Genomic DNA, 13,098 nt, shown 5'->3' with positions numbered 1-13,098 from the left:
TTGTTTCAGTGCCTATTCCTCTTTCGTGTGGGTCAGAATGGAAAGAGAGCTAATGCTGTCATGACAAACTCATTTAGAAGCAAGCAAAAATGGTTTGGTCCTAGTTGTACTTCCAATTGCTCTACTTCAAAGATTTTTCAGAGTGGTGGGTAACAGCACACAAAGCGGTTCTTGCAGCTAAAAGCATTACAGAATCAAAGACATTTCGCATTGTACTAGTTTTTAGCTTTTATTTCTGATAAAACCATCTCTTGAGGATTATTACTGTGAACCTAAAACTTGCAAATGCTGGAGGCTTTAGCTATCAAATAGAAATTTTCCTCATCTTGATGGAAAGACATAGTATCTAGGAAGTCGTTTTGCTTTCTTTACATTTAACTCTGTCATTTCAAAAATGACACAGACTAGTTATAGTATGGACAGCTTAGACCTGTTGATTTGTGAGGATGGATCTCAAGTGATTTCACTGAGAGTTTAAAAAAAGATAAAAAAGGACTGCTTGTGCAGGGTAATGCTAGGGTTATTTAGGCCAAGTAGTCTTGGGTTTAGTTTCTTTTTGAAAAGGTCAAACTGTAACTGAGGGGGTAAAAGAATATCCTTACAAACAAATCTGTTCGTGTTGTGGAGCATGCAAGCAACTTAATTTAGTTGTATCTTTACTGGAAAGACAGAATGAGTATAGAGTTTTCTTCTAACATACACATTCGTCACTGAATTTACAAGCTTCAGTACTGAAGTATTTCCAGAACACACCATGTTGAAAGGATCATTCAACTGAGTAGGTAAAATATTCAGCTTAGAGCTAGTTTTGAAACCAATTCTGTTCAAAGAATGCTTTGGGCTTCCAAAAACACTCAGTTATTTTCATAAAATGTCACAGTTGAGTGGCAAGAAAAGAGATGCAATACTTCTCATTATAGTACTACAGGGCAGAATGGGACTTCAGAAGCTCATCTAGTAGGCCTGCCATCCTGAGACAGGATCAACTTTGTCAGTCCTGACAAATACCTACTAGCCTGTTCTCAGAGGCCTTCCTCCAACAATGGGGGCTTCGTAACATCCTCAGACAATTTATTGCAGTCCTCGTTATCTTCACCCTTAGAAAGAATTTCTTAATATCTATCCTAGACCTTGCTGTGATTCCCAAGCCCCTTCAAATTTGGTAGGCTAAGATCTTTTCCCCCCTAACAAAAAGATCCAGACAACCTGTCATCTCCCCAGTTTTTGAGCTGTTGAGCCTGAACCTATTGCCTTTTTCCTTTTGCACAGAAACTTTTTGCTATCTCTCTCCCTCCACAGACTAAAGTCTTCAGCTCCCAAGGTACAGCTCCTCAGTTTGAGTCCTCTGTTAGTAACAGGAGTTTAAATATTTTCCTTCAGGCAAAAATGATCCTCCTCTTCTCCTGCCTTAGTTGATTCAGCACTTTCACCACATTTTAGGCAAGATGTGAAAAGTTTTGCTGGGCTCTTTAAAAAAAAGCCCAAACCAAAAACCTTAGCATCCTATCCTGCTTTTTTGCAGACCTAAAAAAAGATACCCATTTCATAATCAAAACACACTGAGTCAATACAAACGAGGAGGCCAGTAACCTGCCAATGGTAAGACTGGAATCTCTTATAAAGGACACAGCCCAACATCCCTTAAGCCTGTATCTCTGCACTGAGAGGCTCCCTCAGCCCCCTCCCTCCTTAAGAGGTCCTCTGGTAGCCCTCTCCCGAGGGTTTTTATCCCCTGCAGCTGTGTGCCTGCTCAGCTGCTTTCTTGCTAATGCCTCTGTTAACCCTTTCTTTGCCTGGAGGGCTTGCAAACTCCATCCCAAATCTGTTATTCCTTATCCACCCTGCACACAGAAAACACGTCATTCCCTTCCTCTCCACGGCCACAATTTATGTATTTGCAAATGGTTGTTACGTTTCCCTCCCATCCCGCTCTCTTGTTTAGGTTATGCACATCTGATTCTTTCAGTCCTTCCTCGCTGGTCATGCTTTAGACCTCTGTTTATTCTCATCACTCTCTTCTGGACTCTCTCTGGTCACTTTGCATCTCCGCTGGAGAATGAGACCCAGCGCCAGACCTAGTGTTCCCGCTGGGGCTGTACCAGTGCTGGGCAGAGCAGGATTACTTCCCATGTCTTGCAAGCCATGCTCCTGTTTGCACAGCTTAGTGCAGTGTTTGCCTTTTTCACAATGGCTTGACACTGTTGACTCCTAATCAGCTTGTGATCTATTATATCCCCTAGATCTTTTTCTGCATGAGGGAAACAGTATTTTAGCAGTTTTATTCCAGTCAGCCACATGAGAAGAAAATGACTGAAGTAGTGTGAGTGAGATTATCTGCTTTGTGCTTCAATACCAGAATTGTTTACTGGTTTCCAATTAGTTACATGTGTACACCCCGTTAAGGGAGTTGCACAAGTGTTGCTAATGCCTTCCTTTGGCCTTCAGAGCCTTTATTACTAGCAGGGCTAGTACCGAAGAGTTATTTGGGCCAATTTCCCTGTGTACTCAAGACTCAAATGCTCAGCTGAAATTGCAGGGGTAATTGCTCTGAAGAAAACCTGAAGATAATTTAGGCATATTGAGTTTGAATAACCTCACTGAAAAATGCTGTTGCTCTTCAGAGAAGAACTGTTGTATGATACATTTCTCTCTTTGAAACATTAGCTGTCGTTATAAAGGATGTTGCTGTTGCTTGTTTCTTTTTTTAAAATGAGTCAATCTGAAGAAGTCCGTGCTTGTTTTTATGAGTTGGCAAATGTCGCAAATATTCTGTTAACAGGAGTACTGGACTTAGGTACCTTTGTGGGTGAACTAGAAAGATCCCATTCATTTCAGTACCAGTCCACAGCTCCGAACGTACCCTCTTCTTGACCACCACCAGTCATTCCACTCCCTGTGCACTTTCATGTCATGTCCTCTCATCAGTCTGCTGGGCCACACTGCAATTTTGTGCAGGTTCCCGGTTCTGCTTGAGCCATTCTCTTAGCTGCTGTAGTTCAGGCGGTTGAGTGTACATTTATGTTTAGCGTGGTTTTGTGGCATTAAGACTGCAGGAGATAAGGTAGTGGCAAGGGAGAGGCACAGTTCTTCCACAGAACTGAACAAGATCCATGCAGGTTTTTCTCTGCCTAGGGCTTCAATAATTGAGCAATCTTAAGCAAAGTTAGACTTTTATTTGGTAATCTTTTCTTAAAAGAATGTTTCTATATAATGCTGTGTTTTTAAAATACAATAAAAGAAACACCTTTACTTTTTAGCTGGTCAAATCTGCTGGAGAACCCAGTGATACGCAACCGATTATGGTCTAACCACCTGGCTAATGCAGTTAGGTTTTGTTATTAAGTAACCAGTCTGAAACCCAGTAAAGTAATAATGGTATTTTCCTTACTTACCCAAAAAACTTTATAAGTGAGTTATTTGGAGGGAAAAAATCTTATTTACAAAAGATAGCAAGATTCAGATAATGGAAATAGATAAAAGTTAGCCTTGAAATCCCATTTTCCTAATCTTGACAAGTTCCTGTGTGCCATAAGTGATAACCCTTGAGAATCAAAGCTTCTACTTGAAGAAGAATAAACCTTTAGAAAGTTCAATTTAGGTTCTTTGTTTTTCATAACCATACCTCTGTTTGATCTTCTTGATGACTGATGTGTTAAACACTGATGAAATAAAGTTATGCTAGAGAGCTGAGGAAAGTAGGTGGAATTGTATATTTCCCAAAGATTCACTGTTAAAGTCATACTGTCTGCAGTCAGAATTTTGTGGAACATCAGTACCTTTGGGACCTTAAACTTCTTTGTGTATAAGTACAGGAAGCATCTGACATTTTAAGATGGGAAAGTGCTTAAAGAAATAAATCACATCCCTACAAAAGAGTGTATACATAACAGGAACTGGGATGTGTATAATATACAGAGATCCACAAGACGATGTATTGGATGCACATCTTTATATGACATACAGACAGGAAGGGAAATGAGTAACGTTTTGAATTATGAATTAGCCAAAGGCCTCTGAAGAAAAGATTACAAGAATTGTATAGCTCTAGAGAATACAGCAATATTTGCTTAATACATCTTCATTGAAAATAGAATTCAATAGGTTCTTTAAATCTTTATACTACCCTATAAAAGACATCTTATTATATCATATCTTTTAATATCATTCTTAAAATACTAATCTACTTGGAAAAGTGGGGTTTAAAGTACAGTTTATTGTGACTAATTCCATTTCAGTTTTGTTTAATTTTCAAGCAAAGACTGTTTTTCCATTTTCCTGTAAATGCCAGTTCTTCAGACTCACCCTGGGTTATGAAATTCAAAGTTCTTTCAGGTTCATGCATCTTCAGTAAAACAGATTTTACGGATTCATTAAAGTTAATAATACTGCTGGTAATACAAAGGCTAGTAAGCAGCTCACTGCCTTACAGCTATATTGGCTGTGTGTTGTAAAAGAGTAGTAAAGATGTAATTCTTGTCAGAAAATTGACCGGATGTGAGCAGAACAGAGACAGGAAACTGTTCTCTTTCAGTGAAAAGCTGTTACTCCATTTTTATGTACTTTCTTTTCTGAATGTAACTGGTTTCAAGGCCAGGAAGGCCTCTGAACCGCCTGACAAATACGCTGCTAACCTGGGGACCTCCAGCTCTATGAGGAAACAGGCCAACATAGCTGTGTAAATGGTATCTGTGACGGCTTCTTACTATCTTATCCAATAGTGCATGTGGCTCCTGGACTGTGGGAGGGATAGAGGCACAGCCCCAGCGTGAGATCATCTGTCAAGTCAAGACTCGTGATAGGGACATCCTCATGTTGGGCCACTGAGCCCAACTGGAAGACCTGTGGGCTGCTGTGGGGAGTAGGAGGTGATGAGACCACCGGGCTCTGGGCACTGCACAGCACTGCTGCTTTTCCCTGGCTGCAGGGATGCTGAGAAGAAGCCGTAGCCCCATGCAGCATTAGGGACCGTGGGGGCTGCCAGCATCGGAGCATGTGAGAGAGAAAGGAAAGGAAGGTCTGGAGCCCCTTAGACCTCAGCAAATCTGTCTGTATAATAACCCTTTCAAAGGATGTTATCAATTCACAATAATTTTATGTGAATAAACTGACAATTGTGTCAAGGTTTTTCTTTAGGTAAGGTTATGACATCTTCTGTGGCATTACAGATAGAATTTGGCTATCAAAACTGCTTTAGGAGTAGGTCTATGGAGACTACATTGTTGTGCTAGCAGGATATAAGAGATGACAGTAAATTATTTCATTCTGTAGAGACTCCCTGGTAACATCATCCTGATGCCATTAAAGCCTGCAATAAAACACCATATACAAAAGTCTCTGCTTCTCCCTCCCTGTGACAAAATCCTTACTCGTCTACTTCTGCTGAATACTCTTATTCTTTCCATAAGCAACCCAGCTACTTAACTTCTATCTAAACTTTCCCTTCCCATATAAGGTGCTTCCTTTTTTTCTACTGCAAGAGACGGAGAGATTCAATTTCACCATCTGGGAAGCCAAGATCCTCATTTTGACTTTAAGTGAAATGAACTAAAAATAGCATTTTCCTAACATTGCTTCTTGTACTATGTCCAATACTGTGCCTATTGAGACAGAGTTCAAGGATATATAGGTGTCCAACTGCATTGATAGCATTGGCCTAGAAGCAGATCGTGCAAGTGTTTGAATACTGGGGTATCTGTATATGCATATGAGAAGTTTCATTTTGTTTTAAAACCTCCAACTGTATAAAGTTGTATTTGTTAGTGTTTTCATCATGGGTTCTCAGCTTATTTATGTGCCCAACAACCCATGTGCCAGTTGTGGTTATTATGCATATAAACTTGAACTTTGACATTTCATACTGTTGCAGAACCTTGGTATGTGCATTCCTTTATCTTCCCACCATCCCTGCAGTTGCTCTTCATTATTGTCAGTGCTTATTAGTTAGAAAACTACATTCCATTTTGTTTAGGCCAATTAACTGGTTGGAGAGAGCAGCTTTTCTAGGATCCCCGCTAACTGTGTATCACCAGCCATCATCTACTGATTCATTAAATAAACCTGAGCTCTGCTCCACTTTTTAAAGAAGCAAATTCATGTTTCTCAGTTGACCAACTTGCAAAAACTCTTCAGCCTTTTGGGTACTTCACTCTCTTATGACAATTAACAGGGAAAAGACATTGTGTAGCCAGTTAAATGAGAGCTGTTGTATGAATTATTGTCGTAACTACTTTATATGCATTTTCATGTGTTTAGGATGTTGTCTTCCTAAATGCCAGGGAAGAAGAATACCAGCAGAGGAAACAGTCCTTGTGCTGCTTCAATATTGTGACTTGCAGCCTGTCTGAAAGCATAACAAAGACTTGATTGTGCAAGTGCCCAGCTGATCCAACAAGCAATGAATAAGTGAGCAATGGTCAACAGTGAAGGAGTGGATATCACAGAAGGCAATTCAAAAAGGTTATAGTGCTGTGAAGTGAGGGAGGCATGAAATGAAATAGAACTAGAGATACAAAGATAATCAACCATTTGGGTTAGTTCTACCTTTTTTTCCCCCTTGAAATAGTCCATCATTTTTGGATAAAATATTAAAAAAAATATGACTGTAAACTGGTAAGAGATAAGTCTTCCAGTACGGAAGAAAGTAATCTCATTCTTTCCATCTAAACGAAGGATAATTTAAAAACAGAATCTGATCTAAGTGATGAGTGAGATCTCCAGAAATCTCCTTGAAAGACATGTTAGGTAGAATGAGACAGGTCACTGTTGGGGGAGCAAAGTAGAGACTGTCAGATTTTTGTGTCCATTCAAGCATTTGGGTCCACATAAGGCTCAACCCAGTCTTGTCAGCATGAGACCTAGGAATAAAAGAATGAGAAAGTTTGATATGTAACAAGAGGCCTCATCCAGTTCTTCATGGGAGCACAAGTACCTAGTGAAATCAACAGTAGAGAAGGATTCCCATTTCCTTCAAAGTCTTACACTAGTCTTTTTACCTTTGAATGGATTTGATTGGATTTTCAGCCAGAATTCTGCCTGAGAAACCAGAAGATACATAGACATATATATTACCAGGATAGCAAAGTTCAGATTTGATACTTACATACTGCTTCAAGGACTTCTCCCAAAAGCATTACAAGAAAGAGAGTTTGGGTAACCACAGCATCTTCTAAAAATATTAACATTTATTCTGGCTTCATGGTGTTTCTGAGTAAAGATACTTTCTAATTTGCTAGTCATTACTCCTCAGTTTTCATTAGACTTCATGGCTTGTCACTGTCCTTGGGACATTTCAAATTAAGATCTTTTAGCCTCAACAATGCCTGTTACCATACCTTCGAGCTTTCATGTTGTTTTGCCTTTGCCACTGCTGTCACAATATATTGGCAGACCACCATGAATTTGTGTCAATTGATTTTCAGAGTTCCTCATCAACTAGATTCAGCATCACAATATAGAGAAATGACTTTCAGAAGGTCATGCAAGGCACTGAATGGAGACTTTGACAGAGAACCTAACTTGCCTCTTCCTCAGTCCGCTACTTAATCAGTGGACTGTTTCTGTGGTCAGATTTGTTGGCACCTAAATGAGAGTGTAATTTGACTTGCTAAAGCCACAATAGCCAAAACATGCTTTGAACCAAAGAAAAAGAAAAAAAAAAATCAGAATCTCTTTCAGCAGATGTGTTGGTTGTCATCTGGAAACTTGGCAGAATAGAAAGATTCTCATCTGAGCTTCAGGTCTCTTTGGAGGAGTTTTCTTGCTGCTGACCTGGGTGGTGCTAAAAGGCACCTGGGGATGCCCGGCCCTTTACCCCTTCCTTCAGATACATCTGCCCTGCAAATACTGCCACAAAGCAGCACAAAGGACCCTGCTTTGTGGAGCAGCACAGATCTGATTTCATGATCTAATCCATTGTTTTTCCTTAAGCAAGTATGTAATAATGTCAGAATTTATGGATTAGTTCTACAATCCCTGATCTGCTTTAATCAGAATTAGTGCTATTCCTCCCAGAATGTTGCTGATAGGAGTACTGTACAGACAGATTGGGCATGTACAATTTTAGTTTTTTCTCTGTTAATGCTGCAGTATTTGGTAAGACATCACTCAGTGAGTGATTGAGTTTAAGAAGAAATGAAAATTAATGTGCTGTTAATAACAACTGGGCAAACCTCCCTGCCTTTTTTCTTGTAAAACTGCCATTGTATTCGGGAGGGGAAGTTTGTCACATAAAAACTACCCCCTGGGCCAAATCTGGCTCACAGGAGCTTGTCAGCCTTGCTCTGAAAAATCACTGTCATCAGATCTGAGGTTGATCTGGACTCTGAAAAGACCTGCTGTTGAAAATTAAGTGTGAAATTTGCAAATGATTAAGTTGAATTATTTACCTTGTTAGTTCATCGTGTCTGCAAAAATATTCTCTTCCCTTCTAGTAACCTAGCAACGAATACCCAGTGCACAATTATTTTTTTCACAATTTGTAGGAGAGTTGCATTAAAATGCATGTCAGTGTCTTTATTTCATGACAGGCATGTAGCAAACACACTGCAAATGTTTGTTTATCCTGGCAAGGGCTGGATTTGTTTAGTGTAACTTGCATTAGTTTTGTCTAAGTTCTGAGGCAGAAAGGAAAATATATTCTTGTTTTCAGATCAGTGTTACAAATACTCTCCTTAGCTTTGTTTTTATTATGAGAAGTGACTACTAATGGATTCAGACCTATGTCCTCTGCTATCATATTCTCCCACCATGTACTGGAAACTTCTGAACACGTTTGAAGAACCACCGATTGCGCAGGCTGAGTCTACAGGTTGCAGAGTGCACGCAGGCTGGAGGAACTGGAGAAAATGAAAAACTAAGCCAGGCAAGAGGATATATATAAAGATAAATATCAGCTTCACCAGTGGCATAAATTACGTTTTCTAAAACAGGAAATTAATGTTCATTAGATGGTAAAAATAAACAACTGGTCCTCCTGAAAAGTCCTCAGATTAAATGCTGGGTTTCTGAGTACTTTTTGGCAGACATTTTAAATACCTAGGTTATTGTGAAATGAAAAGAAAACACTAATTTTTGTGGATGAAATGCACAGGACTATCCCCAAAACAACAATATGCTGAGGCCTCTTCAGAGGTTTTTGTTTTTGACTTCAGCTTTATCCGGTCTCAGGCATGCAAGCATGAGTTAATGCCTGCAACCCAGAGGAGTCTCTAGGCTTAGGCACTAAATCCTCTGCCTGGGTCCCCAGGTCCTGAGACAGCTTTGCTGTGTGGGATGGCAAATGATCTGTGTTTCTTAGCCATCTTTTGTGCTTTGTGTTACCTTTTTGATCCTCTCAATAGGCTGCTTGGGTCCAGACATCATTCCCTTCATTGCTTTTCAGTTTGATGTGCAAAGAGTAAAAAGCAAATTCCTGTCTGCATGGGCTGGGTTGCTTAACAGTTTAAGGTGTTTGGGGGGGGAATATAGTGAGAGAAAAGCACAGGAATCATTGCTGCTGTGATGCTGTGGCCCTTGGCTTGATGAAAACCAAGCTGTGTGGTTTGGGAAAATGGTCCTTGGTATCCTAAAGCTATGGTTTTAGCACTATCACAGAGCATAGGTTTAATCCTTACTCCACCTTAGACTCCTTGGCCAAGATTACCCTCACTCAGCCTCCCTAATCTGCATGTATTTTAGCTAGCTGAGGTGCTTAAATTAAGTGGTGTAGCCAGGAGTGTAGTCTCCCTCTGCAGTCAGCATTGTGAGGCAGGAACTTTGCAGAAGGTGATTCAGCTCTTACCTGGGCTGTTACCCGGTCTTGCAGAGGGACTTCGCTCCCCATTGCTTCTGGGGGACCCGGGGGAGGAGAGCATGCCTGACTTCCCTGCTTAAAAGCCGGTGTTAGTCCCATGTTTTACCCTGCTCCGTAACTGTGAGATGGAAATAAACACCTTGAGGAGAAAGGGACATTTATTTGCCAGCAACTCTAAGTGTAGAAATTTAAAAAGTAAAATATACTACTGGCCAAACTACTGATTTGCCTTAAATGTCTAAGTATTCATGGTAAATGAATTTCATTGCCTGCAGAGGTAGCATCCCTGTTTTCACATTCCCTCGTGCAGTAGGAGCCGATAGGTGTAACTTTAGGTACACCTACTGGTTTGGCCACATCACAAGTCTGGGCATCTCCACTTTTTTATTTCTTTATTATGGAGTTATGTCTTGTAATTAACTTGTCCAAATAATGTTGGGGTTTTTTTTCCCCAGAGTTTTTCTGTTTATCTGACAATTAAGACTGAAAACACCTAAGTCTCCCTTTTGTGCCTACAGCAAAATCCATTGATTTGGGTGGGAGCTGGTTGGGATCCTAATGCAAACATCCAGAGGCGGAAGCTGGATTGTGCTTGCAGCGGGAGCTGCCAGTTCAGTGGGTAGCTGTTTGCTTCAGAGAGCTGCCTGTGTGTCCACGGGGAGAGGGGCAGCTTCGCTCCCCCGCCCCCTCTTTCAACACTTCTGTAATGCTGCCTCACTCTTTCAAACGCAACCTCTAAATTGACACTGTTCCATCAGAAATCCTGTTGTCCTATGACTTGATTTCAGGCATGCAGTTAACGCTAGCTGCTTCTAGGAGAGATTTGCTTATTTTTCTTTAAATGTGTGTTGTTTTCTGTTACATTCCAAAGGCCAAAACTTTTCCATTTAAAACAAGAAAAGCAAGCCGTGAGCAGCAGTGATTTAGGAGTAATAGGAACTATGCTCAGATATTACTACTAACAGAAGTAAGCAGGAATAAGCAGAAGGGTGCAATTATGGATGAGTGTATTTTCATTACTAATTTTAATTTCATGAGAGCAAGTAACACGTTCCCCCTCACTACACACACAGATTTCCCACTGTCTGTTCAGCCACTGAACCTCTCCCTGTTTTGTTATTCTGCTTACTCCTGCCCGTCCCCTGGATTTACCTTAGAAATTCTATGTCTTTCATATTGCTCCCGTATTAATTTTCTATTGTCCTCCCTGTGGCTTGTTTGAATTCTTAGACCACTCTCTTCTCCCTCCTGCTTTGCCATGCATGCTGTTCAGCTAAGGCTTTGCCTTTCCAGAAAATACCCTCCTTCTCCTCCTTCCCCCTCCTCCTTTAAAGTTTCAGATTTCCCTTCCTGGCAGCCAGCGAGGGGCTGCACACCACGCACTAGCCGTTGGGTCTGCTCTGTAACCACAGGACCTGATTCACCTCCTGCAAGCTGAGTAGCGTGAAAATAAATCAGCTGAGAGGGAGCTGGTTGGGAGTTGCAAAACATGGGGACACATGGCGAAACCAACACATGGGCTGGGTAATGACCAGCAAGGCTCTTGAGGAGTTTGCAGTTCTCCCATATATATTCCCTTCGGGACAGCAATGCTGAGTGAGACCTTTCAACAGATTAGCTCTGCCACACTGTTTAAACCAGCTTTGCATGTTCAGCTGAGATGCTCTTAACCCAAAATCCTGCATCTGAAAGTGCCCTTACTATGCCTTCCGGCAGGGTCCCAACTTGGCAGGAGAGTTTTGTCCCTAATACCCAGGATCTAAACACAGCCATGCTTTGAAGAAAATGTAAATCCAGACCTGAGCTTGAGCCCATCTCTAATCACCGCTTGATTTTGTTTTCTCCAAATCTGCACATTTGAGTACTGAAGCAAATTAGTCATCTTGCCTTCAACAGGTTCTCCTCCTGCAGCCACCTGTTCTCCGAGTCTTTTAAAATCACCGCTGTTTGTGCCTGGGTTTGTAGCCGTGACAAGCAAATATTTAAAAGTGACTTTAGAAGCAAGTGTCTGAAGTGCCTGTGTAGGTCCTCATCTCTGAGTTGCTCCTTGAGGAAGGCAATGGAACTTTATTGGGGTTCTAGCGTTCGAGTGTGTGAAGCTGTTTCCAGAACCTGTGTCTCCAGTTCTGCCACATTAGGCCAGTGTAGTAACTTGGTGGCTTCTGTTTTCAGAGTAGCGTGAAGCCTTTGCTGCAGAGGATTTATGTTCCTTTTGACATTATACAATATTTTCCTCCCAGATTTCAGTAAAGTTCTGCTCTTTCTGAATTGTAAATGCAAAAAAATTACTGTTCAGAATGTTCTCTCTTGAAAAGATGTTTGCTTTTCACAGCTCAAACAGAAAACAGCTCAGTGCATCCAAAAGCTGCCTCACCCTTTGAGCGTGTTCCCAGATCTCAGCCAAGAGCACTACTATGGAATAGCTGTGAGTAGCCGGAAGAGCATTGTGGGGATTGAGATGCAAATGAGCAAACCAAACAGCCCCCTTCGCTGCAGAGGTTCCCTATCTCCTTCTGCCCTTCACTTTTGAACCGGGGGAGGCTTAACCTGGGCATGGCTCTGCAGCCACGACCCCTGGCTCTGCAGCCAGAAACGCTGGCCCTGCACCCGCAACCCCGGGCTCTGCACCCACCATCCTTGGCTCTGCAGCCACAACCCTGGGCTTTGCTCATTTGTAAGACTCATCAGCCTGGGTCAGATGAAGAACCGTGTCAGCATCATGAAGGCATGGAGGACAGGAGGGGTTTTCACAACCCCCATGTTGCCGTTACTTTTCTGGGTCCCCAGAACTAAATGCCGCTGCCTTTTCCGACTTAAAAGGGGGAGAATGAAAGCCAGAGGTAGTAGCCACTGCAAAACAGCACACACTGTTCTGTATCTTAAAAGTTCCCAGTTTTCAGACAGTTTCAAAAGTTTGAAAGTGTAACGTGAGCAGCTGCCTGGGCATTTGTTTGTTTTATCAAATGCAGAGAGTTCAAATATTGCAAAGGAAATCAGATACAGTAAGTTGGGGGGCATGCAGAGGGTTGCACATACAAACACGGTGAGGAATAAAGCAATACGGTGTTTTCTCTGGATGCTTTTCTTTCCAGTATGAGGGAAGGAAGCAAAACATTCTGACAAAACCTCCTTCTAAAGAAATAATCAAGGCACTGAGCTCTAAAGCCCGTGTCACTGCACATGACCAGGAGAATAAGGCATTCTGCATTATTGCATGTTGTCATCACTTTGCTCGGTGTTGTCCCTGCATGCTAATTACATGTTTACATGCATTGCATCATTTGACATAATTACTGTAATTATGTTAA

This window comes from Haliaeetus albicilla, chromosome 12 (assembly GCF_947461875.1).
Source record: "Haliaeetus albicilla chromosome 12, bHalAlb1.1, whole genome shotgun sequence".
Lineage (NCBI taxonomy): Eukaryota > Metazoa > Chordata > Aves > Accipitriformes > Accipitridae > Haliaeetus > Haliaeetus albicilla.
Note: the sequence above shows the minus strand (reverse complement) of the source record.